The following is a 27,121-nucleotide window of genomic DNA, read 5'->3' on the forward strand; positions in this document are numbered from 1 at the left end:
ACTGACTATGTCAGCAAATTTGGAAAACTCAGCAGTGGCCACATGACTGGAAAAGGTTATGCTCAAAATCCTTTAAGCTAGGTTTTAGCAGTACATAAGCCAAGAACTTTCAGATGTAAAGGCTGGGTTTTGAAGAAACAGAGGAACCAGAAATTAAATAGCCAACGTTTACTGAATCATAGAGAAAGTAAGGGAGTTCCAGTAAAACATCAACTTCAGCTCCATTGACTATGCTAAAGCCTTTGACTGTGTGGATCACAACAAACTGTGGAAAATTCTTAAAGAGGTGGGAATACCAGACCACCTTACCTATCTCCTGAGAAACATGTATAGGGATCAAGAAACAATAACCAGAACTGGACAAAGAACAACTGACTGGTTCAAAATTGGGACAGGAGTTCGATAAAGCTGTATATTGTCACTCTATTTATTTAACTTATATGCACAGTACATCATGTGAGCTGCCGGGCTGGATGAATCACAGGCTAGAATCAAGATTGCCAGGAGAAATATCAACAACCTCAGATATGCAGATGATACTACTCTAATAGCAGAAAGTGAAGAGGAACTAAAGAGCCTCTAGAGGAGGGTGAAAATGCCAGCTTAAAACTCAACATTCAAAAAATTAAGATCATGGCATCTGGCCCCATCACTTCATGGCAAATGGACAAAGAGTAGAAATAGTGACAGATTTTATTTTCCTGGGCTCTTCAGAATCACTGGGGACAGTGACTGCAGCCATGAAATGAAAAGATACTGGCTCCTTGGAAGAAAAGCTATGACAAACCTAGACAGAGTATTAAAAGCATGCTACTTTGTCAACAAAGGTCTGTATATTCAAAGCTATGGTTTTTCTGATAGTCATGTATGGATGTGTGAGTTGAACCATAAAGAAGCCTGAGTGCTGAAGAATTGATGCTTTAAATTGTGGTGCTGGAGAAGGCTTTTGAGAGTCCCTTGGTTAGTACAGAGATCAAACCAGTCAATCGTAAATTAAATCAACCCTGAATATTCATTAGAAGGACTGATGCTGAAGCTGAGGCTCTAATACTTTGGCCACCTGATGTGAAGAGCCAGTTTATTGGAAAAGACCCTAATGCTGGGAAAGACTGAAGGCAGAAGAAGGGAGTGACAGAAGATGAGATTGTTAGATATCATCACTGACTCAATGGACATGAATTTGAGCAGACTCTGGGAGATAGTAGAGGCCAGAGGACCTGGTGTGCTACAGTCCATGAGGATGCAAAGAGTCACACACGACATAGCAACTGAACAACAACAACATACAATCTTAAATATCATCACATATCACATGGTATACATGTAGTCAAATTAATGAATTCAGTCTTCTTTTTTTTAAAGCAAATTTTACTAAAACCTTACTAAATCTTTACACAGGATACTCAACGAACATTTACTGAATACCTATCTGCTGCCAGTTTAATGATTGTGAACATTAATGAACTACGCATGGTACTTTCCCTCAAAAAATAAAATCAGTCTAATGTGAGAAATATAGCAGTTTAAAAGTATTTCTTAATTTGAAGAGAATCTGCTCAGAGAATTTATAGTAAAGAATGCTTTAACATAAATCTTTAAAAGAAGCAATTTAGCACTAGTAATTCATTCTTAGTCATTGTTTCCAATGTGTGAATAGTACTTAGCAACAACAGAGTACTTCTCTACATGGCAACTCAAGAAACAAACTAATTTCTAACCACTAAGAGCTCAGATAAAGCGCCTTACTCCTGAGACCTCAGAGTGATTTATAATTCTACTAATACTTTTACTGTGATAGTAATACATGATATTTATAAGCTATCTTTATTCTGTGGAACTCTAAATACTTAACATATATCATTTGACTTCTTTGCATAATATCTATAAGACAGAGAAAAGTGTCCCCTACAGATAAGGAAAATGATCTTAAGACAGAACTGTTTGACAATGCCTGAGTCAAGTCTCCAGATAGTCAGCCTCATGCTCCTTCCTCTCAATTATACTGGCTGCCTTCTTACTGGTAACTGCAGAGATTATGTGGATGGTATTATGTCATCAATCAGAGTCTTGTGTAGCATGATAGAGTCAGTTTTTATTTTACAAAAAGAGAGCTTTTCATGTAAACTGTTTCCTCTGTCTACTAAAAGGACTTGTAAATAAAATTCTGCTGACAAGTTTTCTAGGTGAGATGAATCTCAGCAACCAATCTAGTTGGTCCCTCCCACTTTCCAGTTCTATAAGAAGAAAAGACACATGTAGCATTGAATGTGTAACCCAGGCTCACAGCTATTCCTAGAAGCCCTAATTCATAGAAGAAAAGAGAATATAGTAACAACAATGGCAATGATAACAATGTTAGACATACTTTGGTTATTGATTATTTGATAAAGTTCTACAGCATTCAAATAAAGTAAACAAAGAATAGTTCAGTAAAATTGTAGTGAAGATTATGCAAATTTCATATGGTTAAGTTGGTAAAACTGCAAATACGTAAACAACGTCATCAAAAATCTAGACCTAATATTCAATAACTATTATTCTCCTCTATCTCTGAAGACATTTTGTCATAAGACGTTTATAACCCTGAGAATTGATACTAACCAGAAGAATGACTTCATTTGGTATTCCATTTCTCATGACCTCCTGAAAGAATGTCAGTTCAGCATGGCCTCCTTCCTTTTCCAGTTGATTCAAAGAATGGTGTTTTCAAATTGCCATTTGGGATACATGAAGCGGTGCATTTGGAGTCAATGCGCTGCAACCTGAAGTGTAACACTCTTTATTGTTCCTGAGAAACGTGTGCCTAATTCCCTGGAAATTTACTGTTTCAGAGAGTCACAAGTCTCCTGTTTGCTTCTCATCAGTCTTGAAGAGATTAGATAAGCTTCCTCCTCCTTACAAAAGCATTTTCTTCATTCCTTTGAGAGCAAAACACTGAACCAGAATTGGATTTTTAGCAAAATATTACAATATTGTAGGAAACATATTTTTCTCCTGAGGAGACCCAGCAATTCAAAATATATACTCGTGTACTTTCTCATTTAAGGCTACTGGCCACATATTGAAAAGAGCAAGGATGAGGTAAAAAAAACAAAGTCCTTTCTGTGAAGCAGGAAGGATGTTTTTCACTGAGTTATTTTAGAAGACTTGAATGGACTGCTAAGGGCTTGCATATAAAAAGACATGAAAGTCAAACTCAAGAAACAGAGGGGAAAAAAACAACTCCAGATCTGTAACAGGCACCGTTTTTAATTATCATAAACTTGTTATGCACACTGGTGCTATTCTATAGTGACAGGTTTAGAATAATTGTTCAAGTGTATCAACAATAGAAATGACCTCCTTAGAAATCGCGGTATATATACTTGGTGCTGCAAAAGCTGACACCGAAGGAATCAGGATCATGTCTGCAGCAGGATGTGACGCCAACAAGTTTCAACGTCTCCCTCTTCCTCTTCCTCCATAGTCTCTTTTCCCCTCTCGCTCCCTTTTGCTCTTTCCCTTCCGCTCTCTCACTCTCTCTTACTTTCAACAAGGAATTCACTTCTAGTGTAGTCCTCAGTGGTCATTACAAAATAATAGTAACAATTGATAACTGTGTTTGGGTTTTCTTCTTTGCTTCTACTTTGCTTTTTTTTTTTTTTTTTTTAGTAGCAGTAAGATGTGTACTTTCATTGACCTAGATCAGGCTTATAAAGCTTCAACTAAGCTAGACTTCAGAAGGAAAATGTACACCTCACTTTTTTTCATTAGTCTAATTAACACAATATTTTCTTTCTTTCTTTTTTCAAAGAAGTTGTCAAGGACAGCAGTTAGTAGCACCATTGTCTGTGATATGACTGGGATCTTGGACTCAGAGACACTGTGAGTCAAGGTGATGTAGAAATAAAAGACTAATGTCATGGATTTGACCCATCTTCCCAGCTCTGATAGCTCAGTTGGTAAAGAATCCCCCTGCAATGCAGGAGACCCTGGTTTGATCCCTGGGTTGGGGAGATCCTCTGGAGAAGGGAAAGGCTACCCACTCCAGTATTCTGGTCTGGAGTATATTCAATGGACTATATAGTCCATGGGTTCACAAAGAGTCAGACATGACTGAGCAACTTTCACTTTCTCTTTGCTTTCCCAGCTCTTCATTTCTCAAAGATGGAAACATGTACAGGGGCTCTGTATTTATTTCCAGGCCAGATAACATAACTTAATTATAAAAGCATCATCTCAATATATTCTTTTTTCTTGGGACGTCTATGAGACCATGTATTAAATTCTACTTTGCCATACAAGGAGCTGAGGTGTGTGGACCTTAGAAGACTAGCGTCCAGGAGAAGGGCAGACTTGGCATGTGGGTATAATAATGGAAAAACACTTGGCTCAGACAAACCTATGTTTGAATCTTGGCTTGGGCTTTTACAATAACATGGGGAATTGAAGATGGCACTATTTAATCTCCCTGATCCTCAGTTTCCTAAAAATGTAAACTAAAGCTTATAGCATCTATTTTGAGACGTTTTAAGAATTAAATGTAAGAGCTTTATGCAGAGAGGGTACCTTACCTAAAGAAAAAGGTAAAGGTCTTTTCTTTATCTTCCTAACTTTTTTCAAAAAACTTCCTAACTTTTTTGAGACATTTGGACTATTAGAGAACTGGTGACCTCTGTGACCACATGACCTAAAGTGATAACAAAATTCACCAGATAAAAACACCCAGCAGGAGACACCACAGGGTTTGAATCAGTTAGGTCTGGCATCAATACAAAACTCATTTACCGTCTGCAATTTTGGACATTACTTAATCTTTCTGGATCTCAGTATTTTCATTATAAAATGGAAATTATTTCTAGTTTGCTGAGTGGTTGCTGAGTGTGGTAGTGAGGATTAAAGACAACTTTTATAAGCATCTGGTACATTAAGTAAACAGATTGTGAGTAATACTTATTGTTCAGATTTTTATTAATTAAAACTTGTCTGTAGACTCATCTCCTATACTTAATATTCCTTTTTCCACCCAAGACCTTGACAGAGTTACAATAGGGGCTTTGATCATAGATTAGCTGGTTTGGCTGTGATAATCTAGCTCTTAAGAATTACAGTTCCAGCCCTGCCATTAAATGTTTAACTGTACAACTTGAACAGGAATTCTAGGCCTAAATTATGTTCATCTCCAAAATGAGGAGACTGGAATAAATAATTCCTAAAATTCTCTGTAGACGTAATATTTTAAGACTCTAGTGTCTTTTGACTGAGTTACAGTGGATAAGTACTCATATCTTTAGAGCTTAACCTAGTTCTCTGTGGTTTAATTTTCACATTCTCTCTACCCTATTTCTTCTTTAATTGCAAAAGGGGATAATTTCCATCACTTTGCAAACAAACCAATATCTCTCTTCTGATTTAGTGGCATTCCAGAATATTAATGCATCATACTTTAAGGCAGTCTGGCTTGTTTCTAATCCAGAAATTCAGTCATAATATAGGTAGTATTAATGAGGAAAATGAGGATTTATTTTCAAGACTTTTTATGCCTCCAGGCCCCTGGACATTGCACATGATAAAATACAATCAAATTAAAAATAAGATTAAGGTTTAACAGTTAAAAATACATTCTAAGAGTAAAACACTTTTTTTGGTACTCATTTCTACATTACAGAAGGGGCACTTAAAAATAAACAAAAATAACAGATTAACCAGCAACAGAATTTTAATAATTATTAACTAGAAAGGAAATAAAATTAACTTGACCTTATCTTAGAAGGTTGTCAGAGACTATTTTGGTTATGTAGATGGGGAACATGTTGTGAACTAGTAGACCTCTGTTTCAAAAGTCCAAGCCCTCCTCAAATTCAGAAGTAAACTTTCAGTAAGGCTTCAAAACAAATATATAGATCTATTGTTTACAAGGTACCTTTGAATTATCTTCATCTTGCTCTATTCTTAAGCTATTCTTCAATTAATATTTATTTATCCATCTACTCACTTTTTCTGCATGTCTACTATGTGCTTTACCAGTGTATTCAGAATAAAATCCAAATTCCCCACCCTGGCTACTTCTCTGATCTCACCTCCAGTTACCCTCCTCCTTTCCTCCTTTTGCTTTAGCTACTCTGGAATCTGTTTATTGCCTTGAATTCACAGTTTGCCCTTGCCTCAGGGCTTTGTCCAGGCTGTTTCTGTCTGGAACTTTTTCCCCTCTCAAGCTTCCATCCCCACCCCAAATTCTTCACCTGGCTGATTCTGTCTTTCAAAGTCTCAACTTAAACGACCCTTTCTCTAAGAATTCTTTCCTGAGCACCTAATGGAAAGTATAATAGATTTTCTCCACCCATTCTTGTCTTGCATATCTATTAGCTCTTCTCATGGACTACAATTTTTAATTTTATAATTGTTTACTTATTAATGTCTGATTTCCTTAGAAGACTATAAATTTCATGTGATCCTAAGGGATCATTTCTATATTCCCACTATTTGGCATGGTTGAATACTGAATTAATGATTCTATTGTGGGAGATTCTACAGGGTTGAGAAAAATCAATTAATATGGACTCTAACTCACAGAATTTGCTTTCTAGTAAAAAAGAAAGAAAAGGCATGTCCATAAATATTGTTTAAAAATGTAGAAAGTAACTCATATCTCAAAAAAGTGTAGGTGGGTGATGTTATAGATTTTTAGGCTTTGGTAACAAATTATTCTTTACCATCTGAGCCACCCAGAAGCCCAAATTGTTAGCTTAAAACATATACATTCTCTCACAGCTTCAAAGACTAGAAGTCCAAAATGAAACTGTTGGCAGGGCTACTACATGTGCTAAGTGAGTTTGGTAGGTAGGGGAGAGTGTATTATTTCTGGCTAGGTCAGGGAGAGAAGGTTTCATGGAATAAACAGCATTTAAAAGTAGCCAGGAAGGATGTGTTAGATTGCATATGGAAATACAGAATGATGAACATTTCAGATAACAGAAACAACACTAACAGATGTGGATGAGGAAATTATGGCCTAAGAGTACAATATATTAAAGCATAAAATTAAGTAAACAATGGGGATACAATTAGATTTTAGAGTGTTCAGGAATATTGGTTAGGAATTGTTTGGTAATTAATATATAATATTAAAGTTTTGTCTGAAAAAAGTGACATGATCTTAGGGCTCCTGCTTTATGAATCCCAGTGGGCAACAGTATTTAGGATGAACAGATCTCCCTTCCCTCTGCTTCTCCCAAGAGATTAGTACAACAAGAGAAGATGAAAACTTGATGAGGACAGAGGTACCAAAAAAAGGAGAAATATTGGCCATTTATTGGATACATAGGGGGATAGGAGAGGCAAGAATGAGATATTTTGAGTCAAGATGACCTTGACAATTGGGGTTAAAAAATATCAGGATAGTCAAAAGGAGGATGATTTTTTAACTAGGAAGATAAAGTTATGGCCAACATAGATAGCATATTAAAAAGCAGAGACATTACTTTGTCAGCAAAGGTCCGTCTAGTCAAGGCTATGGTTTTTCCAGTGGTCATGTATGGATGTGAGAGTTGGACTATAAAGAGAGCTGAGCACAAAAGAATTGATGATTTTGAACTGTGGTGTTGGAGAAGACTCTTGAGAGCCCCTTGGACTGCAAGGAGATACAACCAGTCCATCCCAAAGGAGATCAGTCCTGGGTGTTCATTGGAAGGACTGATGTTGAAGCTGAAATTCCAATACTTTGGCCACCTGATGTGAAGAGCTGACTCACTGGAAAAGACCCTGATGCTCGGAAAGATTGGAGGAGAAAGGAACTACAAAGGATGAGATGGTTGGATGGCATCACCGACACAATGGACATGGGTTTGGGTGGACTCCGGGTGTTGGTGATGGACAGGGAGGCCTGGCGTGCTTCAGTTCCTGGGGTCGCAAAGAGTCGGATATGACTGAGCAACTGAACTGAACTGAACTGAATTATAATTTTGATATAATGATTCTGAGAAAGTGGTGTAATATCTAGTTGAAGATTTAAATAAGGAGATTGGAAATATAGGACTATAATTTGAGACTTAAGATACAAATGCGTGAAGTATCAACACTGAAATAAATAAAGTCATACAACCCTGAAACAGTGTCAAATCATGGGAAAAGTATGCATGTGGTGTTTGACAGACATATTTACATCCTATCTCAACCATTTGCCTTTTGTATGACCTGGGACAAACTGCTTATTTCTTCTACTTTCTCACTTGTGAAAACAAGGGGGAAATAATATTATCCCTTAGTCAGAATTATACCAGTTGAGTATTTTATATCTACTTTCATATTTTGATAGTGTGATTCCCAGTAAGTAATATATTTATTTTTCAATCCATTATCTTAAAAATTTGAAACACCATATTTTTATACACTTTTTTCTTTGATTCTAGTTCTTAAAAGCATGATGACTATGATCCTGTAAACAGATTTCATGACCTATGAATGAACTGCAACCCATACTTTGGGAAACACTGGCCCCAACCAGCATTGCATAGTCCATCTAAATCACCAGGGAAGCCCCATTCTATAATCAGATCATACCGTTACCATTCTTTCTTCACTTTCACTCTGCTTAGGCTGCTCATTAATATTATATTATTTCCTGATGGCCCAGAAGAAGTGATAACCATTTACTTCCTCTACTATATCTATAAAATATTTTATCTATAAGAAAGATGTATCTGTTGTCCAACTAGATTATGAACTCCTTGATGATAGACAATAGGCACTATTTATCTATATATTCTGGCAAAATTAATTGCTCATAAGAGGCACAGAATAAATTTTAACTCATTATTGTAGAAAAAAGAGGGAAGAGGTCTGAGAAGAAACTTTGTTGGGTACCTACTTCTAAGGCCTTGCTCTGGCATCCTCATTCTCTAATTTTCCCTTCTCTATATGTCAAAGCTTCCATGAAATGTTTTAAGGCAGAACAATGTCTCCTTGTTTGGGACACAAAGACTTAGGCCACCAATTTTTTGTCCACAGTGACTTGAGTTTCCTCATGGTGGGAGTTGGGAAATTCTGGAGGGAATAAATATCTTTGAGAAAGAAACTAAGATGTACCCAGGACATTATTTTGCCAACTAAGGTCTGTCTAGTCAAGGCTATGGTTTTCCCAGTGGTCATGTATGGATGTGAGAGTTGGACTGTGAAGAAGGCTGAGTGCCGAAGAATTGATGCTTTTGAACTGTGGTGTTGGAGAAGACTCTTGAGAATGCCTTGGACTGCAAAGAGATCCAACCAGTCCATTCTGAAGGAGATCAGCCCTGGGATTTCTTTGGAAAGAATGATGCTAAAGCTGAAACTCCAGTACTTCGGCCACCTCACGCGAAGAGTTGACTCATTGGAAAAGACTCTGATGCTGGGAGGGATTGAGGGCAGGAGGAGAAGGGGACGACAGAGGATGAGATGGCTGGATGGCATCACTGACTTGATGGACATGAGTGAACTCCAGGAGTTGGTGATGGACAGGGAGGCCTGGCGTCCTGCGATTCATGGGATCGCAAAGAGTCGGACACAACTGAGCGACTGAACTGAACTGAACTGAACTGAAAATAATAAAGAAAGTTACTACAATGGTCTCTTTGGATTGCTAAATGTCAGAATCCAATAAAGGAAACCTGAAATAAATTATTAGAGCAAGTAATTTATTTTAAATTATTAAAGTTTATTTCAATTTTTTTCAGACCCAAAAAACTTTTCTCTGATGGAAATGACCCTTGGCAACAATGACATTCTGATACCATGCATGATGCACCCTCTTGGGAAGTCTGAATTCCATGTCACAATGGCTCTGTTCAGATTACCAGTTTTATCTTGCCTGTAAGCCCAATTAGACTACTGAAGTTTCTAATGGCCTTCTGTCTGCTTTGTAAATCATGCATGCATGCTGTTGCTTCAGTCGTGTCTGACTCTGTGCAAACCTATGGGCTATAGCCCACCAACTCCTTTGTCCATGGGATTCTCCAGGCAAGAATACTGGAGTGGGTTGCATGCTCTCCTCCAGGGCATCTTCCCAACCCAGGGATTGAACCCATGTCTCTTATGTCTCCTGCACTAGCAGATGGTTTCTTTACCACTAGTGCCACCTGGGAAGCCACATAAATCATCATAAAGAATATGAAATCAATAAATTTAATTGCCTCTATATGACATAATTTTGCCTCTATGTGACTCAATATACAACCAGAGGCATAATATAAAAATGTACCATAATGCTCTTTATATGTGAATTTTGGACTAGTTGGAAGAGGGCACCACAGTTAAGTGGGTCTCATAAGATGAGCCTAAGACAGTTTGTTTCTCAGCAAACACAGCTCAGACTCTGAGTGTAGAAGAAAGATCAAACACTCAGAGTCTAAAACTGGGTTTGCTCTCAGTCCTAGATGTCTGAAGATGATTTGCATTGGTAGTCAGTATCATCTGGGTAACCTACATGCCCTACCCTGGACCTCAATTTACTTATTTCAAAATGAGATAACTGGACTTTTTATTTCTTATATAGTTTCTACCTGTAATTTTTGATGATGCTTTGCCTTTAAATCCCTTTCACCTCAACCTTTTAATCTTAAAAAATATGAAATGTGTTTATAAAGTTATTTGATGTCCCTAAACATTATTCCACATGATAACAGTACAGTTCATGAAGCTTAAATTTTATCATTTTAGCTTTGCCTCAGAGGCCAAGTTTTATGAGAGCCTTCATTTGCATCACCAGAAGCTAATTTAATAAAAATAAAGGAACCCCTTTTAGAAATAAATTAAATTGGTATTGGGGGACAGATAACTTTATGTTAAAAACAAAGCAAAACAAGCCAAAAAAGAGAAGGAAACCAAGAAGCTAAACTTAGAAGGGGTCAAATGGTTCTGAGTTCTAAGGAATGCTGTCATCTTATTTGTGCTGAGAAATTGGTTCTGGCTCTCAGTGCACTGAAAGTAGAAGTTTCTAATGGCAACTTCCCAAATCTCTGGTCTCTTGACCCAATCTCTTTTGTACCATTTGCCCCATTTTCTTGAAGCACAATTTACTACATAGACAAGCAGGTACACAGCACCATCCATCCTAGAGTCGGGCAGATTTATCTTTGGAGACGACGTCAGTATATGAGATGTAAGACACAACTAGATGGAAAACTAGTGAAGACCACTTCACAGACAAAAAGGATATGGTTTGAATGGGCACTTCTCATTCTGGTCAGGAGAAAGAAGTAGAAAGTCAAAGAAGAGAAGGGCTAGGAGACTGATATCTAATGTTATACGGTGAATAATAGGTTTGTCTTTGACAAATTCCATTATAATTATCTTCTTCACGGTCAAAAACTTCACTCAACACATCTCCACAATAAATAATTTTTGAATGAATAAATCCTAAAGTTCTGACTTAAATTTCCTAATTGTACTAACAACAATAGCTATTTCTTGATTACTATTACTATGCCAAGCACTGGGGATCACAAAAATGAATAAGAAATAGACCGTGATTTTAGAGAGCTTACCATCTATAGTTCCTGACTCTTGTAGTTATGACAAAAATAACAATAATCATCATTTATTCGTTCATATCAGCCAGGCACTATGCTCAGTGGACAACATACATTAATATAAGCTGCCAAAGTTCCCTCCAGTTCACCAGATACCCTGACAGTGAGGTGATCTTGTTCTGTCCATGCATCATCTTTCCTAAAAAAATGGACCTAGCAAGAATTTAGACAATAGGCAGGGCTTTTTAAGCAATGTCAGAACTGTCTACAATAAACATATGAGAATTGCGGTCGATAATGAAAGAGTGAAGTAAACCAAAGTGAAAATGGAAGAAGTCATGTGAATCACCTTTAGTGTACTCTGTCTAAAGGCACCGTGACACTCTGAAAACCACAATGCAATACACCCCACATTCAGCATTCCAACATGACACAAGGGGATGAATGCTGTTTAAGTGTTTAAGACTCTCTAGCAAAAGACCTCATAGCACATTAAATGGAAACTTAGGAAGACATCACAACCTGCTGGATTTCATTACCAAAATATATATTTTCATCTAAAATTTTTAAAATTATAACACTGAATTTCCTTGTAGTATTTCATAACCTTTGCGTGAGGCATTAAAGTGTTTTTCCTTTTCCCCCACCAGCTATAAGCTTCTGTTTTCTTACCCTGGGCGTCTGAATCTTTTATATGCTTGGGTTCTATTCACTGCCTGTTATTCAGACATTGAAATCCCAAATGTTAATTGTTCTTCCAAGTACATTGACAAAACAGCAGCTAAATAAGGGTAGACCAGACTGTGGTAGACTCTGACATGCATTTATGGAACAATGGGGCTCTGAGAGACAGCCTTGTAGCTCACGGGAAGACATAAGATGTGCTATTTTGACTGCTTCATAGCAGAATGGGGAACACACGCACACAAGGGAATTATGCATTTTACTTAGTTTTGCCCAAAGTCCTCAAGGCAACAGAATCTTGTGATGTCATCATGAACTTTCTTTCTCTCCATTTACACTGACACAAAGGCTAAAAATTTCTAATGACATCACAAAGGAAAAACGGAGTCTACTGTGATTCCATTAGAAATCTGTTACTGTCCAAGAGACTTGTACCAAAATGTAAGAATCCTTCCTGACAGGGTGTGTGTCACTGTGCTGATGCACGGTGGGTGACACCCTCCCGAACGCAATTCAAACCAGCCAAGAGCAAGGATGCACAATTTAGGTTGGATAAAAAAGACATACTGAATATTGAGCCCTACAAATTTTCTTTTTTTAAAGAAGGAAATCATTTAAACATGTATTTCTTCAGGGATATTCAAATTTCTTACTCATGTCTGGTTACTATGTGACCACTATTTTTGTCCCTTTTTGAGTGGGTCACAAAAACACAGAGGAAGGTAGAGGAAGCTTTCACTCACAGGAACGCAGTGCAGCTCAATCTTTTGTTTTTAAGGTGCAGTGATTTCAGTCTCTAAATGTAACTTCAGGCAGTCTGAAAAGAAACAGGTTAAAATCTCTTTCAGTTATAATTGGTATTTCAGATTTAATTAAAAATTAAACTTTCATAATGTTTCACCATCCAAAGCAATGCATTATCAGTCAAGCGTAGCTTTTTTTTCTGTTAAGGAAAAAAAAAAAAAAAAAAACCTCTTCCCAGAGTAGTTTTTTAATGAAAAGAAAAGGATCTAAAGCGGAAAAAGAGCAATTCTGAAAAACAAAATATGCCTCCATGTTAAGGACTTCATAATGATATGACTAGAAAGTCAGTGGTTCTAAATTTTACCTATATTCTGATTAAAAAAACAAAACAAAACTCCTAAACAATTTCAAAGCTTCAAGATTACATACAATGTTATTTCAGAGAATAAAGAAGAAAATCTACAGTCTGAATATACATATTAAAGGGAAATTACAACTTCAAATAAAATTGGAAAATAACATTAGACCCACTGCTTTCAAATGACTGAGGGGCAAACGATGAAGCAGAAGCAAAGAAACATATTTAGCAACGCAAATGCCCATTGCAAGGTATTAAGGGTTTAGTGCACTCCAGATTACATCATACTATATAGCTTATTGTATAAAGCACTGCTGTTTGAAGCAACATGGGAAGACCATTAGGGTTTAAACTACCCTTCTTGGTTTAAATAACCATAAATGCATCTTTTAAAACATCTATTTTTAATTTTTGAATTAAGAGTTCAGGCATTAAGGTAAAAGTATTTAATAACTATCTGGGCTTAAAATGTCATATTAATTTTTGTAGTCCTTTATTTTTTCATACAATATCACCTATAAATAATAGTTAAAAAAAACAGACAGGATTAAGTCATCCTTATTTTTAGCTTCAAAAAACTGATACAACAGGTTTAGAAAAATATAGATTTTTAGTATAAAAAGGAGATAACACAATTATCTTTTACTTTACATCATGGCAGTCCATTTTTTATATATTTGTAGCACTAAATGTGGTATGTTTATGTCCGTCTTCATATTAATGCAAGGTAATATTTTAACATCTCCACATATAAGAGCATAATCATAAATCAGCCTTGAAACTGCATCTATTTTTGAAATTGTGTCTATTTCTTGCTTGTGAATTCTACTTTCTTTTTCCCTTGGATTATATAAAAGAATATTTTGTGTATTGTGTCTATTTGATGCACATAGGTTGTAAGTTCAAATTGGTTCAAATTCACTAGATCTATCCATGAATGGATACACACACACACACACACACACACACACACACATCACTGACTAACTAAACTTTTCCCCTGCTTCTCACATGCCTGAATTAGACTAAAAATGCACTAGTGTAAAGACAGAAATTATGGAGGCGTCACCAGGGACAACTGACTATGAGGAGGGGAGTGCACATATTTCCTTATAAGGCAACAAAACATTCATAAAAGAAGCTGACAAAAATAACTCATGCTCAGAAATAATGTCAAATAACAATAATCCCTAATAAATGATGCAGAAATATAAGAGCTGCCCATCTCTATATAAATCTGAATCACCAATTGATACTGTTCCACTCACCAATCACATATGGTTAGTGAAACTGATTCACTGTCTAGTTTAGGTAAGAAAAGGTGATAGAAACAAGACTGCATATTTATATATAAACTGTTTAACTGACAACTTGCAGTTCAATTTAGTGTCAGATTTCCTTTTCCTTAATTCACCAGATGTTGAGTGAATTGAACTCAGTTCAAAACAATAAAGCAGTTTCTATGAATAGAAAGTCTACTAAGTTATATTCTCCTCTTCGCATGTCATTCCTTTCTCCCCTTTGACCTTTATTTTCCCTTCTCTGTCTCTGCCTGTTTATTCCTTACTTTCACTTTCCTCCTTATTTATTTTTTTCCCTTTCTCTTTTTTCCCACTTGGTGTGGGTAATGAAGCTCAAAAATAACATCTTGTATCCTGTTGAGGGAAACTTGGTCACAACTATCCTTCCAGATGACAAACTCATTCTTAAATGTCTGTTTTCCAATCCAAAGAAAACAGAGCAATTGAGAAAATAGAGATGCAACATCACTTACCACTACCACCACCACCACTTTTAATTCCCATGCTACATTCATCATAAGGAGGACTGAAGTTTATTTATGTTAGTTATCCCCTAACCTTAAATAGGACCGCAAATAAGACTAATAACAGGATCATTTTGTGGCACTCAAGCAAACGGCTGGGCAAAACAGATGGATCTTACTTTGCGCCAGGACTCAAAAAATACAGTCGCCAACTCACTGTTGGCGACTACGTATCTTGGCCCAAAGATGGACCTGGAAGTGGGACCAGTTGTCTTTGATATGAATATGGTTCCTATTCATATCAGCCTCATGAGAAATCATTAACTCTGCTACTATGCAGTGGAGTTAAGTATTGGTTAGAAACTGTTTGGAAGACTGGTCATCAAGAAAGTGGAATATTCTGAAGGCATGCCAGAATAGATTTAGGAGCAGAGAAGTTAAGACTAGGATCTTATTTTTGGCACTACTGTCTACTTTTCAACTTCTATTTTTGTCAAGTTCAGTACTGTACACTGAATCCACCTTTAAAATACTAGATTTCCGGAGTATGCGTCATCAATAAGAATAACTTGCTCTTGACATTTCAAGTTCCAAAATCTGTTAAATTTTTTTCAAGTTATCCAGAACAACCTCAGTTATTATTAAAATTGACCACCAACGTCAGATTTCTTTAATCAAGATAGAACTTTGCCAGGCTTTATAGAATACAGTCAACACCCAGTGATGCACTGGTAAACAACTCAGCAATCAATGCAAATTACAAAGCCCGTAAGAATGCTCCTCTTGGCAGAGACCCTTTAGCAAAGAGAGTTGTACATTCTGCACTAGTTAAAGATTCTGAATGTCTTTCCAGAGAAGTAGCAAATGCATTATATTACAGTAACCCATCCTAAGTCACAAGGCCAAAAAACAAATCCCCAGACAATAAAAAACTCAAGAGGGGTGAAGAACTATAGATCTTAGTATTGACGAGGAAAAAAGGGCTGCTTCTGACTACACTCTACTTTTAAAAATCTTCACATAGGTAGGGGTTTTAGATATCACCAGGTCATAGAACTTCAAGGAAAGAGCAACAAAGCACTCCAGTTTAGGAAGTCTGAGCTCATCCAGGCAGTTGTCTTAGTGCTCTCCCAATTCTTCAGCACCAATTATATACTGCTCAGATAGTTTTCAGAGAAGGCAATGGCACCCCACTCCAGTACTCTTGCGTGGAAAGTCCAATGGAAGGAGGAGCCTGGTGGGCTGCAGTCCATGGGGTCGCTAAGAGTTGGACACAACTGAGAGACTTCAGTTTCACTTTTCACTTGCATACATTGGAGAAGGAAATGGCAACCCACTCCAGTGTTCTTGCCTGGAGAATCCCAGGGACGGGGGAGCCTGGTGGGCTGCTGTCTATGGGGTCGCACAGAGTTGGATGCACACACTCGCCTGTGGTCAGCATAGAGACCAAATGACAATATTTGATTATTTATCTTAGTCTTTGTTTCCTTTTCACTTAAAAATTTATTGTGAAAAAATTCAAACATATACAAGAGTAGAGAGTATAGTAAAATAGAACTCCCCTCTCCCCAAAATAAAAGAACTCCTATGTATTTATCACCCGAGGTCAGGGTTTACTTCATCTATGCTCTAACAAACTTTTTCTTCCACCAGATCATTTTAAAGACAATCCCAGATGTCATATTACTCCATCCATTAATATGTTAGTATGTATTATTAAAAAATAATGACTTAAAAAATCATAACACCATTATACCACATCAAAAATAATAGTAATTATTTAATGCTATTAAATATTCTGTCAAATGATTGACTTTATTTTTTTAACAGCTGACTAGTTTGAATTAAGATCTGAACAATATCTGCACATTATATTTGAATCACAATGCCTATTTAACCTATAAATTTCCCATTTCTTTTAAACATTTTAATTTTTAATTTTGAAATAATTTCACATATATGGAAAAGTTGCAAAGGTAGCTCAAAGAATTCTCATATTTCCTTCACTATGTTCTCTTAACTTTAACATTGTACATAACTAAGGTAAGAAATTAACATTGATACAGTACTATTACCTAAACTACAGACTTTATTCAGATGTCACCAGCTCTTCCACTAATCAATTTTGTCTCTTTCAAGGATCTAATCCAGGCTTTCACACTACATTTAGCCATCATTTATCCTAAATCTCCTCTGCATGCTAAATCACTTCAGTCATGTCTGACTCTTTGCGACCCTATGGACTGTAGCCCATCATTCAGATTCTCCAAGCAAGAATATTGGAGTGGGTTGCCAAAATGCTCTTCTCTAAAATCTCCTCTGATCTGTAACAATTTCTCAGTTTTTTCTTGTTCTTCAGGACCTTGATAGTTTTGAAGAGTAGTGGTCAGATATTTTGTGAAATGGTCCTCAGTTTGGATTTGTCTGATATTTCCTCATAATTGGGCTTCCCTTGTGGCTCAGCTGGTAAAGAATTTGCCCGCAGTGTGGGAGAGACCCTGGGTTCGATCCCTGGGTTGGGAAGATCCCTTGGAGAAGGGAAAGGCTACCCACTCCAGTATTCTGGCCTGGAGAATTCCATGGACTATACAGTCCGTGGGGTCGCAAAGAGTCAGACATGATTGAGAGACTTTCACTTCACTGCACTCCTTATAATTAGATTGGGATTACAGCTTTAGAGAAGAATGCAAAAGAATGAAGTGCTCTTCTGATAACATCATGTCATGGGGTCTCTGATATCCATATGACTTATCACTAGGGATGCTAATCTTGGTCATTTGGGTAAGGGAGTATCTGCCAGTATCTCTTTCCTTAGTTTTAATAAGCATAATTTCTTTAAGTTTATTGAGGTATAATTATGCAATAAAATTCATCCTTGTAAGTGTAAAATTTAATGATTTTAAGTAAATTTAGAGTTCAGTTATCATCACCACAATTCAGTGTTAGAACATTTTTGTCACTCCAAAAAAGACCCTTCATGTCCTTAGGCAGTCAATCCCCACTATTATTCCCAGTCCTTTCTGTCTCCAAACATTTAGATTTTGTGACCATTTCTTATAAATGCAATCACACAATATGTGGTTTCTTGCATTTGGCTTTTTTTTTTCTCTTATCATAACGTTTCTCAGATTGATACATGCTGTGGTATATAGTGGGACTTCCCAGGTGGCACAGTGGTGAAGAATCTGCCTGCCAATGCAGGAGACACGGGGGTTTGATCCCTGGGTCAAGAAGATCCCCTGAAATAGGAAATGGCAACTGACTCCAGTATTCTTGCCTAGAAAATTCCATGGATAGAGGAGCCTGGCAGGGTGCAGTCCATGGGCTTGCAAAGAGTCAGATACAACTGAGTGATTGAACACACAGGCACAAAGCATGCAGCAATAATCTATTCCATTTTATGTATGAATAGTATGCCACTGTATGAATATATGACATTTTGTTAATCCATTCATCAGTTGATGGACACGTGGATTGCTTCCAATTTTTTACTATTATGAATAATGCTGCTATGTGCATTCACATATATATGCCTCTCTGTGGACATGTTTTCATTTCTCTTAGGGAGATTCCTAGAAGTGGAATTGCTCGGTCAGAAAAATAAGTTTTACTTTTAAGATATCAAGTTATTTTCTAAAGCGGCTGTACCACTTTAAATTCTGACCAGCAACCTGAAGGTTCCAGTTCCTTTCTGTCTTCACCACCATTTGTTACCCTGCCTGTCTTTTTATCATCGCCACAACTGTTGCTGTAAAGTAGTATCTCACTTTAGTTTTAATTTACATTTCCTTAAAGATTAATGACATTGAACATCTTTTAATGTGTTTATTAGACATTTTTATATCTTTTTTGGTGAAATATCTATTCAAATATTTTGTCCAATTTTTTCATTGGGTTGTTTGTGTTTTTACAATTGAAGAATCCTTTATGAATTATGAAATTTAAATATATTTTATTAGGTATATATTTGTAGAGCATAAATTTTCTCCCAGTATTTTAATTTTAGTGGAATCCTTTGAAGTGCAAGAGTTTTTAATTTTGATGAGACCCAAATTACCAAACTTTTTTCTTTTTTGTATCATGCTTTTAGGGTCAGATATAAAACTCTGTCTACCATAAAGTCATGAAGATTTTCTCATTTCCTTATAGAAGTCTTATAGTCTTAGCTGTTACATTTTCTACACGATCTATTTTGAGTTAATCTTTGTGTATGGTGTGAGGTAGAAATCTAATTTTTTAAAAAATTTTTGTATAGTCTTAGCACCATGGATATTCATTTATATTTCACATAATAAAATTAGTTACAATTACATTTACTGACATCTGTATCAGTACTGTATGTTCTTCCTCATTATAGATTTACGAAACAGTTTTTAAAACCTGGAAGTTTAAGTTATCTAACTTTGTTCTCCTTTTCAAAATTATTTTTATTGTTCTGAGTCCTTTGCATTTTCGCATGAACTTTAGGATCAGGTTCTCAGTTTTTATAAAAATGCTTTTTTTTTTTGATTCTTTTTCTATTCTTGTGAATAGAATTGCTTTCTTAATTTCATTGGTTGTTGCTAGTACAGGCATACCTCACTTTATTGTGCTTTGCTTTACTGTACTTTGTAGATATTGCATTTTTTACAAATTGAAAGATTGTGGTAACTGCATCAAGCAAGTCTACAGGTACCATTTTTTTCCAAAAGCATTTGCTGATTCCATGTCTCTGTGTCATACTTTGGTAATTCTTTCAATATGTCAGTGTTTCATTATTTTATTTCTTATGGCAATTTGTTATTAGTGATTTCTGATGCAAAAGACTCCAACTAGGTGAAGTCTTTGCATTTTTAGCAGCAAAGTATTTTAAATGAAAGTGTGTACATACATAATGCTATTGCACACTTAATAGAACTACAGTGTAATATAAACATAATTTTATATGAATTATTGGAATCAAAAGATTTGTGTGACTTGCTTAATTGAAGTGGTCTGGAACCGAACCCTTAATAATTCTGAAATATGCTTTTAGACAGAAATAACAATTGACTTGTGTATAATGCTCTTGTACTCGGTGAACGTGTTATGCTCACTTTTTAGTTTGTGTGTGTGTGTGTGCATGCATTCCTTAATGTTCTCTTCACACTTATAACATTTTCTGCAAATAAAAGTTTTACTTTTTACTTTCCCATCTGGATACTTTTGATTTCTTTCTTTTCTGTTCCTTTTTTTTCTTTCTTTGCTTTATTTCCTCTTTCTCATTATTTTTCTTACATTTTTGGACAGATATGCTAGTACAGTCTTTAACAGAAGACGTGAGATCTGACAGCCTTGCCTATTTCCCTTATCTTAAACCACTCAGTTTTTCATCATTAAGGATATTAATTGTAGGGTTTTTTTTTTTTCTTGGATGCTTCTTAGTTAGGTACATGTATTCTATTCTTAGACTGTTGAAATTTCTGTCATAAATAGATATTGGATTTTCCCACATGTTTTTGTGTATCTAGCGCAATAGCTACGTGGTTCTCTCCCTTACTAATATGTTCAGTTTAGTTCAGTTCAGTCACTTAGTCCTATCTGACTCTTTTGAGGCCCCATGGACTGAAACACACCAGGCTTCCCTGTCTGTCACCAACTCCTGGAACTTGCTCAAACTCATGTCCATCAAGTCGGTGATATCATCCAACCATCTCACCCTCTGTTGTCCCCTTCTCCTCTTTCCTTCAATCTTTCCCAGCATCAGGGTCTTTTCTAAGGAGTTAGTTCTTCGCATCATGTGGCCAAAGTATTGGAACTTCAGCTTCAGTATCTGTCCTTCCAATTCAGGACTCATTTCCTTTTAGGATTGACTGGTTTGATCTCCTTGTTGTCCAAGGGACTCTCAAGAGTCTTCTCCAACACCACAGTTCAAAAGCATCAGTTCTTTAGTGCTCAGATTTATTTATGGTCCAACTCTCACATCCATGCATGACTACTGGAAAAACCAAAGCTTTGACTATATGGACCTTTATATTACATGAATTGATTACTGGATATTAAACCAATTGTACTCCTAGGATAAATGGTCAGGGTATATAATAATACTACAAATTGCTGTATTTGCTTTGTGAATACTTTGCAGAGGATTTTAGTTTCTATAATTATGAGGAATACTGCTTTACTTTCTTATGATGTCTTTGTCTGGATTTGGTCTCAGGGTAATACTATTGTAATGGAATGAATTGAAAAGTGTTCCTGTTCTCTCCATTTTTGGAAAAATTTGTGAAAAATTGGTGTTATTTCTACTTTAAATATTGGATAGGATACAGTGAAGTCATTTGCATCCAGACTTTTCTTAGTAGGATTACTTAATTAATAATTCCATCTTTTTTATTGTGATAGGTTCATTTAGATTTTCTATTTCTTTTTGAATCAGTTTTGGTAATTTATGTATTTCTAGCAGTGATACTATTTTTTCTAAGTTGCCTTATTTCTTGGAATATGTTTTTTCATAGTACTACCTTTTAATCTTTTAAATTTCTATGGGGTTGATAATGTCTCCTCTTTCATTTCTGATTCTAGTTATGTTACATCCTGTCCTTTTATCTTGGTCAGTCAAGCTAAAAATCTGTCAATTTTATTACTCTTTTCTAATAATCAACTTTTGGTTTCATTGATTTTCTCTATTATTTTCTTGTTATATATCAATTGATTTATGTTCTGATCCTTCTCCTTTGAGTTTTTTATATACTTATACCATATTTATGCTATGCTATGCTAAGTCACTTCAGTCGTGTCCGACTCTGTGCAACCCCATAGACGACAGCCCACCAGGCTCCCCTGTCCCTGGGCTTCTCCAGGCAATAACACTGGAGTGGGTTGCCATTTTCTTCTCCAATGCATGAAAGTGAAAAGTGAAAGTGAAGTTGCTCAGTTGTGTCCGACTCTTAGTAACCCCATGGACTGCAGCCCACCAGGCTCCTCCATGCAGGGGATTTTCCAGGCAAGAGTACTGGAGTGGGGTGCCATTGCCTACTCCAACCATATTTATGTTTACCTAAATAATTATAGCATATTCAAAAGCAGAGACATTACTTTGCTGACTAAGGTCCGTCTAGTCAAGGCTATGGTTTTTCCAGTAGTCATGTATGGATGTGAGAGTTGGGCTGTGAAGAAGGCAGAGCGCCAAAGAATTGATGCTTTTGAACTGTGGTGTTGGAGAAGACTCTTGAGAGTCCCTTGGACTGCAAGGAGATCCAACCAGTCCATTCTGAAGGAGATCAGTCCTGGGATTTCTTTGGAAGGAATGATGCTAAGCTGAAACTCCAGTACTTTGGCCACTTCATGCGAAGAGTTGACTCATTGGAAAAGACTTTGGTGCTGGGAGGGATTGGGGGCAGGAGGAGAAGGGGACGACAGAGGATGAGATGGCTGGATGGCATCACTGACTCGATGGACGTGAATCTGAGTGAACTCCGGGAGTTGGTGATGGATAGGGAGGCCTGGCGTGCTGCGATTCATGGGGTTGCAAAGAGTCGGACACGATTGAGCGATTGAATTGAACTGAACTGAACTGAACTGTGGCTTTATTAAATGTAAAATAATAGCCCAAACTGGAAACAACCCTTGATGAATGGTTAAACAAACTGTTGTAAATCCATACCATGAACTGAACTGAACTGAACTGAACTAAAATAATTACATTATCACTGTTATTTATTTATTTGGGCATATTTTGTTTGCTGCCATTTCTTTTTAGCCTAAAGAATTTCCTTCAGTATTTCTTATAAGGCACATCTGCTAGCAGTGAATTATCTTTATTTATTTATATTTTAATATCTTTATTTTACCTTCATTTTGAATAGTTTTTCTGGATATGAAATTCTTGATCATCATTTAAAAAATCTTTACTTCCTTTAACACTTTGAATATATTACCTCTCTGCCTTCTGACTTTAAATGTTTTTGATGGGAAATCAACTGCTAATCATAGTGGTGTTCCCTGTATTAAATCAGTCTTTTTCTCTCGCTGCTTTCAAGAATCTCTCTTTCTCTTCGGCTTTCTAAGTTTGATTGTGAAGTGACTATGTATAGATTTTTCATGTTTATGATGTTTGGAATTTCTTGAGCTTCTCAAGCATGTAGATTAATATTATTTATAATATTTGGCAAGTTTTTGGCCACTGTTACTTTGAATATTCTTTTTCTTCTCTTTCTCTTCTGCCCTCATTCTCTCCCATCACACATGTTAATATGCTTGCTGATTTCTCACAGATCTCTGAATCTCTATTTATTTTTTTCATCATTTTTTTCTGTTATTCAAATCAGGTAATTTCTACTGATCAATTTCAAGCTCACTGATTTTTTTTTTCTTATGCAATCTCAAATCTGCTTTTGAGTCCCTCTAGGATATTTTTAAATTTTAATTAATGTTCTTTTTAACTTCAGATTTTTGTTTCTTTTAAAAATAATTTGTACCTTTATGTTAGTACACTTTATATGACTAGTAATTGTAGTAATACTGTATTTAATTGTTTTAACATGATTTCCTCACTTATTTAGGCATATTTGTAATAGCTACTTTCAAGTCTTTTTTTTTGCTGAATTCAACTTCTGCTCTTCCCCTAACCTAGAGATAGTTTCTATTGACTGCTTTTTAAACTGGGTGTGGGTTAAAATCCTGTTTTCTTACATGTCTCAAGTTTTTTTTCTTGCAAATTGACATTTTATATAATATGTTGTAGTAACTATGACTTCGCAAAGAGTTGGACATGACTGAGCGACTGAACTGAACTATGATTTCTAATTTTTCCCTCAGGGTATTGTTGCTGCTATTGCTATTTATTTGCTTTTTAGTGACTTACCTTTCTAGTTCTGTGGCATCTGTCTCCCTCATACTATGTAGCTACTGAAGTCTCGGGTCAGTTTTTATCATTTCCATTTTCATTTCTTAACTGAGACTTGCCCCAGTATCAGCATCATTTGCAGTTTATGTCCAATGGCTGGTCAGAGCTGTACTCAAATTAGGCCAATAAACTAACATACTTTGCTGATAAATATGCATATGGGTTGGAGAACTCATTCACAGTTCAGTCAGTTTACAATCCTTCCTTGGTTCTTACATTCTACTAGGCTCTTTCTTATCTCCTCTACAGTCTAGGCTATGTGAATATCTTGGACCTTCTCTGATTTTCCTGAAATATGCATGAAGGCTTCCAAACCACCAGAAACATGTTAGTTTTATCAAGGAGCCATATGGTAGTCTTCTCATCCAATCCTTCATATTAAATTTCTGGTTAATATGCCAGTCTATTGCCTACCCCAACCTGAACTGCAATCTCAGTCTAGCTATGAGGTTTACACTTCCTTTTGGTTTGCCACTGAGATTGCTACTATTTTGACATTACCCAAGGACATGTGGTTTTTCACGTTCTATTCCACCAAGCCAGCAGTGGAGCTGTGGTTTTCATGGCTTGCCCTGCCCTGGCTGAACTACTGTGCTAGTCAAGTTTGGGGAGGGGTGAGGAGTGGAGCTGAAACACCAGACCCCACTTACACCAGTTGTATCACAATAATCTTTACTGTAGCTCCTTTTGCTCTCAAAAACATCCAGTTTAGGTAATAAAATTTATAGTCTCCTTCTACATAGTGATCCTAAACAATTTACAATACTCCTTTAGCAAAATTATTTGCCTTTTAATGCAAGAATCAGAGGCCCAACTGCAGGGATGTGTGTATGGGTGGGTGAGGAAGTCCAACTGCTATTGAATGAAAGTTTCTGTGATGGTGAGATGTGTACAGAATATCCTCACCTGCCTGTCTGCCTACAGCGTTAGAAAGTACAAACATTTTGGGAGACAACAATGTCTGTCAATTCTGAAAATCCTTAACTGGGGTTGGGCCATGAGCTTCCCTTGTGGCTCAACTGGTAAAGAATCCGCCTGCAATGTGGGAGACCTGGGTTCAATCCCTGGGTTGGGAAGATCCCCTGGAGAAGGGAAAGGCTACCTACTTCAGTATTCTGGCCTGGAGAATTCTATGGACTGTATAGTCTTATGGAGTCACAAAGAGTTGGTCACGACTGAGCAACTGGCACTTCACTTCACTTCACTTTATGGGAATTGGGAGGTTGATGGAGGATCAGGATGAGGGTGCTAAACTTCACCCATCGGAGATAAATAATTTTGCTTTGCTTTACAGAGCTAAGAGGAGTTACTCAATGAGAACAGGTAGAATTACATGGTTTATAGAGGACTGCTAGGAAATTTAGAGCTTGAATGAGCTGAAATAAATCCATTCCAAGTGATTCCAAGTGGAGAACATGTTATCTAGACTTAATCTTTTATAAAATAGTAGCTCAGAGATCTCACTAAAGAGGTTCAAATACTTACTTGGATCAGGTTAGTATTCACCAAATTATTCTCTCATGGTTTTCTGTCTCACTTAGTTTATATCCACCCAGGAACATACTAAGGTGATGTATTCCTCCGGGAGCTTAAATAACTCTTATAACAGAAAATTCCCATATAGAAATGGGAGTAATATGCACTTTAGAAGTGATTTTTGCTTTACATGATGATCCACGAAAAATTCCCCTGAGAGAGTCTCCCAGAGCATTTAAATTATGAATAGATTTACAAAATCACTCCTATCACATAAAATGAGATAAACATGTAGTATCTGCTTCTAGGAATTTTCAAAACTGTTTTTTTTTTCCCCTCAAAGAGACTGCAAGGAATGGGAAAATCAGCAAAAAATTTATGCAGTAGAAATTCAGAATATATGATGCATTAACTTCAAATATCTTACTGATTTTTTTTTGAATCAACATTATGCTTCACAATTTACAAAGTGTTGAGGAAATCAAAGTGTTCACCAAACTTCATCTAATTAAAATGTCATGATAATTCATTTTTGACCCAGGAATATGTAATAGTAAATGTTACTATTTCTATTTGGAAAACAAAGAATCTAATCCATGAAACAAAACATGCAAACATCATATAAATTGCTTAAGGACATGAATAAGTCTGATGATGGAGTATTTGATGAAATTTTATCAACTTTGCAGCATGTATCAGTTAGGCAATACACAGGGTACAACAAAGAAGAAACTTGGAACCTCCATCTTTCTATTATGTAGATTAGAGCAAAATAAAAATAAATGTTTAGAAAGATTTTTTGGACCTAATAATACTTCTCCAGCTAATATCTCAGGTAAAGAAGGTAGATACTTTTAAGCTGTGTGTTTTTATTAGGCTTTTCAATTTCTATAGAAGAATTTTAATACATCTCCTAACCTGATTACTATTTCTGCCTTTAATTAACAAAGAATAGCTGTATTCTAAGTGTTTCCTAGTAATACCATCTAGAATTCACAGTCATCCAATACCAATTGAAGGCCTAACTTAGAGAAATAGTATATATAGGAAATTAAAAGTTATACAGTTCTTTCACTGGAGTTCAGTATCTAGATAAATTCTAAAATCCTAATTTGAGTTATATCAGAATGAAGTATATTCTACCTGGTCTGTATTTTATGGGATTGAAAATACCAAATTGCACATTACTGAAATGTATCAATCTATAAGGAGGGCCACAACTGAAGTGCACCTATAAAATATTTGTTTCTCGTGGAAATGAATATTGGTCGTGCTGTTCATGGTAAAACACGGTGATCCCTTTATACACTGATGGGTATCATAGGAAGATATTTATTTTTAGTCTTAATATCAGCAATATAGTTTTTCAAAACATATAAGAATCAACCTAGTTCTTCTAGGAAGTGGACTTGATAGACTTATTTATACCTTTATGGTTACTTAATTTCATTTTCTTCTACCCTCAATGCTATTCAAATTAGACATCTGAAGAAAAGTTACATATTTGTATCATGAGGGTTCAAGACTAAATTAAAACTTAGATAAGCATCTTTTACAAATTCATCTGAAGGTGATTCTTGGCTGTCTATGCAAGAATAGAATAATTTGGAACCTATGGAGCAATAGTAGCTATTTTCAACTCACCAATAAAGCATATGAAAGAGGGCAGCTATGACTGACTGTGCAGGTTGTACCCTATACAAGGGCACCTAGTAAAGTGTGCTCTATTTTATAAGCCACATTCCCTG

The 27,121-nt window shown here is 36.2% G+C and overlaps 1 protein-coding gene across 38 annotated transcripts in view; it reads right to left on the bottom strand.

Annotated features, from left to right (window-relative positions):
* The window catches only part of ZBTB20 (zinc finger and BTB domain containing 20), an 838,712-nt gene that overhangs the window by 485,277 nt on the left and 326,314 nt on the right, over positions 1-27,121 (bottom strand). For all 38 annotated transcript variants that reach the window (XM_069553780.1, XM_069553617.1, XM_069553866.1 and 35 more), the window contains one exon: positions 12,908-12,981. The gene's annotated coding sequence lies outside the window, so the exon portion shown is untranslated. The remainder of the gene's footprint in view (positions 1-12,907; positions 12,982-27,121) is intronic.

The sequence above is a fragment of the Ovis canadensis genome, chromosome 1 (assembly GCF_042477335.2).
Source record: "Ovis canadensis isolate MfBH-ARS-UI-01 breed Bighorn chromosome 1, ARS-UI_OviCan_v2, whole genome shotgun sequence".
Lineage (NCBI taxonomy): Eukaryota > Metazoa > Chordata > Mammalia > Artiodactyla > Bovidae > Ovis > Ovis canadensis.